Here is a 5,928-nt window from a genome sequence, read left to right as displayed (position 1 = left end):
AAATACAAAAAAATTAGCCGGGCATGGTGGTGCATGCCTGTCATTCCAGCTATTCGGGAGGCTGAGGCAGGAGAATCGCTTGAACCTGGGAGGTGGAGGTTGTGGTGAGCCAAGACCATGCCATTGCACCCCAGCCTGGGCAACAAGAGCGAAACTCTGTCTCAAAAAAAAAAAAAAGAAAAAAAAAATCAATTCGGAAATACTAAGACAAGCATGCAAAATTCAGAATATAAAAAAATGCAAGGCCTGGTTGCCCACATACATTCCTTAGGTTAAGGTGGATTTAAAGATGCTTATCAGAACCCAGTGAATCAGAAGCTGAAAGGAACACTTTGGTGATCAGCAGACACATTCTCTCACGTAAAAAATGGAGGGAAAGTGAGCACACAGGAACTGGTGAATCTCACAAGGCTAGATTAGGGGTGTACATAGCTCTAATTCCTGGTGCTATTTGCAACTACATATATTTAAAATACAAGGAGGTAAATACCCAGAACACATTAAGCCCACTGATTTAAACAAAGCATTTCAAGACCGATATACAGAAAGGGAATGAAGTTGTTAACACAGGACAGCAGCACACCTCACATATTTATGTCTAAGCGATTAAATGGAAATAAATGATTGCTCAAAAACTTTAACGCTCAGTTTTCACAAACACAATCAAGTCTATCAAATTTCCGGATTTACAGCAAAATGTACAAGCTAAAAAAGTGTACATTCTTCAGTTTCTCCTATACTTTTTCTTTTTCCCCCCTATTTTCAAAACTGAGCACTGGGTATTTTTAACATAAGCCATGTCATATGTACAGTTTAACTATGTTTCTAGAATAAACAAAATCCATAATATTTCAGTAATTCATAGTGTATTTATAAAATGAAAAGTTCTCTATCAAAATACACTTTTCACTGGGAAAAAAGATAGACAAATGGATCTACACAAAGTAAACATTAACTTTGGTAGATTTCAGTGTAGTTCATAACAAGCATATTTGCCCTTATTTCCCCAGAGCTGCTCAACTACCAAGAATTTTAAATATATATATATATATATATATACACACACTTTTTTTTTGTTTTTGAGATGGAGCGCTCACCCTGTCGCCCAGGCTGAAGTGCAATGGCATGGTTTCAGCTCACTGCAACCTCCGCCTCCTGGGTTCTACCGATTATCCTGCCTCAGCCTCCCGAGTAGCTGGGCTTACAGGTGCCTGCCAACACACCCGGCTAATTTTTTGTATGTTCAGTAGAGATGGGGTTTCACCATGTTGGCCAGGCTTGTCTCGAACTCCTGACCTCATGAGCCACCTGCCTCGGCCCCCCAAAGTGCTGGGATTACAGGCGTGAGCCACAGCGCCTGGCCTTAAATATTTTTAACTAAGATTTTATTATGTTGACATTTGTTTCTCATTCCACATCATCTTTAGCCAAGCTCTGAGCACTTATAATTCTCTAATTTTGGGGAGCTTAGTCAGAAGCATCTGGAACACTGGTGGTGGAAGAGTTTGCTGTAAGACCTGCAGTAACTGCTGTGGCTGTCCACACACAGCAATTGCATTTGTCAGATGGTCTACACCCTTCTCATATTCACCTTGAGCTAGTAACTCTTCACCAAGCTGTGTTTCTTCAAGGAAGAATTTCTGAACAGCTTCAGCATCTTTAAGGTTAGGTAAGTTGGAAAACCCAGCTCTCTGCTTGGGAAGCTTCTGTTTCTTCGTTCTCAAAGCCTGTTCTTGAAGCTGGGGTCACTTCGTCTTTTGTGGTCGAAGTAGATGCAGTACCCGATAAAAAGGGCCCAGCATACACTGACGGCGATGGCGCTCTTCCAACCCACAGTCTTCTCTACAATGCAGACCATGGACGGTGGCGGCAGGGACTGCGAAGGAGTGGTGGGCCACGAACCCTCAGGGCGGAGGTTGCCACTCATACCCAACGCCCGCAGGTCAGGGACTCGGAAAGCCTGAGAAAACTTTTAAAGGGCTCATGTGATTAGATCAGGCTTGCCTAGATAATCCCTATTTCTAGGTCAATTGATTGGGGAACTTAATTACATGTGCAAACCCCTTCACCACAGTACCTAGCCTGAATAACTGGGAGAAGGTATGTGGACAACAATGGCTGGGAATGTTGGTGGGTCATCTTAGAATTCCTCCCAGCTACCGGGCACGGTGGCTCATGCCTGTAATCCCAGCACTTTGGGAGGCTGAGGCAGGTGGATCACCTGAGGTCGGGAGTTCGAGACCAGCTTGACCAACATGGAGAAACCCTGTCTCTACTAAAAATACAAAATCAGCCAGGCATGGTGGCGCATGCCTGTCGTCCCAGCTACTCGGGAGACTGAGGCAGGAGAATCGTTTGAACTTGGGAGGCAGAGGTTGCAGTGAGCTGAGATCACGCCACTACACTCCAGCCTGGGCAACAAGAGTGAAACTCCATCTCACAAAAAAAAAAAAAAAAAAAAAAAAAAAAAAAGAATTATTTCCAGCACATCCTGTGAGGGTCCATCTGGACTCAGGAGTTAGGGATGAGAAAATAACTGGAGTAGTACAACTGCACTACAGGGACCTGAACCTAGATACTCCTTTCCACACCTTTGCACTTTTTGTTTTCCTTACCTGATTCTCTTGGGTAGTTGGGAATTCTGCACAATGCCCTACACCAAGAGTGGGCAGACACCAACCTGAAGGCACTGCTGTCTCATGGCTATCTAGTGTAGCCCATCTATCTGAGGTCACACTTCACACCTTTATCCTGCATCTGATGGTATTATATACCTTGCCACATGGGCACTGGGCTAGCTTGTCCTCACCCTTGGGTGCAAGTAAATGCAGTTCAACCACTGTGGGGTCATATAAGAAGACTGGGGGTGATGGGGCTACTCCTGTTTTCCTGTTAAGGTGACTGTACTGGGCCAGATGTTATAGATTTTTTCAGAAGAAGCCCCTCACCAGAAATAAGGGAATACCTGAAATTGTAGGAGACAAGTGGAGGGAAGACATACCACCTTGTTCTCGGATCCCTCTGGGAGGACTGTCACTCAGCCATCCCAAATTCTTCCAGCCATCTCTGATTGGCTGCCAGTGGCTCCTTTGCTAATCTGTCACAATACTGGATCAGCCATCAGTTACTACATGCAGCAGAGGAGAGCTGGAAACAGTCTAGTGTTTCGTAACATTTTACTACTTCCAGCTTCCTCTCCTACTCTGTTGAATTACGCTAGACTAGCCACCTGCCTGTGAAACTGTCAACAATTGACTCAGGTCTCAGTGTCTAGCCTGTCCTCATACTCTTGGGATGACACAGAATTCCTGGTCATTGGGAAAGGCCTGGAAGCAATGCAACAGGCCTTGGTTAGCCTCTATCCAAGCCCTGTAACTGTGACTGTTGTCTTTACTCCACACAGTGCATGCATGCATGTGCACACACATAACTTTGGACTGGACCATGGGTCTCTCCTAGCTTCTTCCTGTGTGGTCAAATGGCCTTGTTTGCCTCCAGAGACCAAGACCTACAACCCTAGGTAAACACTCAGCTGTTTCATATTTTCTGGGATCTTCAGGCCCCCACAGCCACAATCTGGCCTAGATATGAAGGAGAAAACTTTCCAGTTGCCAGTCAGGGATCAGGACTAGGAGTCACAATGTAGTCATATTCCTGGCCAGGAGTAATTGAAACTAAAGACAGTAAGAGAAAATCTGCAGCTATTCTAGGCTAAATAGCTAATGGAACCCGTCTAGTCATCCAGTGGATTAGCCTGGACTTCTTAACCAGGGTGGTTTTATTTTTATTTATTATTGCTGTTGCTACTAATGTTATTATTTTAACCAAAGTGGATTTAGATCACAGAATTGATGTTTATAATCCAACAGCCAAAGGATGGTCTGTTTATGGATTGTGATTAGCAGTAAGTAAAATCATCAGTATTCTGCATATAAGAAAAGGCATATGGTTGTCTAATGGTTATCTAACTCCCATCAGAACTCTGGTACCTCTTCTCTTGGCTGAGCCTGGGCCCTCTTAGCCCTTGATTTAGGGTAGGACTATTCATGGCTTTCTCTATTCCAGTGATTTTCAAAGTGTGGTTTCTGGATCAGTAACATTAGCATCACCTGGGAACTCTTTAAAAATGCTAATTCTCAGGGCCCTCCGTGGATCTGCAATCTGTGTTTTAAGAGACCCTCCAGGTATTTCTGATATAGCTCAATTTTGAGAACCACTGCCATAGTTGCTGTATTAACCATTCTTCATAGTTGCCTATAGGTTGAAGTGGCATATATTCCTGATGGAACAGGGAATGATGCATAGAAGCCACATACAGATTGGAGGTGGAGAACTGCAGTGGTGGAGAAATACAGCTAACTTGGGCCTTCCCTACAGGCTGGCCTCCCAGAAAAGGAGTTGGCCTTCAAGCTCCATGGAAACTGGCTACAGCCAATGCTTAAGGCAATCAGTCCTACTAGATTGCTGACCAGGCCACTGGTCTGCCATAACAAGACATAGAGTTTTGCCCCTGTTATTGTCAGGAGAGAGCATGTGCACTCCTCACTGATAAATGAAGTGAAACGGACCAGAAGCCACGGTTCTACCAGCCATGTCATGTATCTATTGGATTGCTGCCCTTGTCAGGCCAGCCATTCTTTGATGTTTCAGGCCTTTTACTCAAAAAGGCGAAGAAATCGCCTTCCTCACTGGCATTTAGGGGCTTAGTGGATTAGGAGACACTACACCATCATCATGCAAGGACCCAGCTCTCTTTTATTCCTATGTGCTGACTCCAAATGGAATGGGCTACAGCAGATCTCCACACCTACTACTGATCCAATAAACGCTGAAGGGAAGATATAATTCTTTTTTTGACCCATATAAATTCTTAATTGAGACACTCTTCTTAAAACCAAAGTCAGGGCCAGGCATGGTGGCTCACGCCTGTAATCCCAACACTTTGGGAGGCCTAGGAGGGCAGATCACCTGAGGTTGGGAGTTTGAGACCAGCCTGACCAACATGGAGAAACCCCATCTCTATGAAAAATACAAAATTAGCCGGGTGTGGTGGCGCATGCCAGCCACTCGGGAAGTTGAGGCAGGAGAATCACTTCAACCCAGGAGGCGGAGGTTGTGGTGAGCCCAGATAGCGCCATTGCACTCCAGCCTGGGCAACAAGAGCAAAACTCCGTCTCAAAAAAACAAAAAATAAAAAATAAAAAACAAAACCAAAGTCAGATTTACAAAAGAAAAATCAGCAGAAGTTTGACATACGTTGACATCATATGGGAGAGGGCTCAGTTCAAAAGTATCTTTCTCAAAGTTGAGGCTTAGGAGCCTTGTTTAAATAGCATTTTAACAAAGAGTAATAAATCCCATAATGGCAAGACAGAGGAGAGCACAGATGTCTTTTAAGAGGTGTGAAAATGTGGGAAGGTAGTAAAATCTGTTCCCAGATTTCTCTGGTGCCTGCTAGCACCCTCTCTGGGTGGATAAGCAAGTGCTGTTTGTAGTAAGGAAGGATTCATGTTCTGCCATCAGGCGAGTAGAAGCTGAGACAGTGTTCCTCTGTGTTTTCAATGTCTTTGACTTAACAATTCTCAATATTTGGGGGAGAAATATGTTGGTTTCCCTCAATGCTATTCTAGAAAGCCTAGTATGTGTGCTGTCTCATCTTTTGGCTTTGTTTGCTCCATGTTATTCCATTATATGAATATGCTGATATTTTCCATTCTTCTGTTGATAAACATTTGGGTTGAGGCTATGACAAACAATGCTGCTATGAATGTTGTTGTATATTTATCCTGATGTATCATAAACACAAATTTATATCTAGGAGATTGCTATGGTTTGGATGTTGTTTGTTTGGCCCCAACAAGTCTCATGTTGAAATGTGATCCCAGTGTTGGAGGTGGAGCCTGGTGGGAGGCGTTTCAATCGTGGGGG

At 44.0% G+C, this 5,928-nt stretch overlaps 1 pseudogene; it reads right to left on the bottom strand.

The window, feature by feature from the left end:
* Window positions 1-1,407: 1,407 nt before the first annotated feature.
* Window positions 1,408-1,927, bottom strand: LOC102134606 (mitochondrial import receptor subunit TOM20 homolog; annotated as a pseudogene).
* Window positions 1,928-5,928: the final 4,001 nt, after the last annotated feature.

Source organism: Macaca fascicularis, chromosome 14 (assembly GCF_037993035.2).
Source record: "Macaca fascicularis isolate 582-1 chromosome 14, T2T-MFA8v1.1".
NCBI lineage: Eukaryota > Metazoa > Chordata > Mammalia > Primates > Cercopithecidae > Macaca > Macaca fascicularis.
Note: the sequence above shows the minus strand (reverse complement) of the source record. Positions and strands in the feature narration are given on the sequence as shown.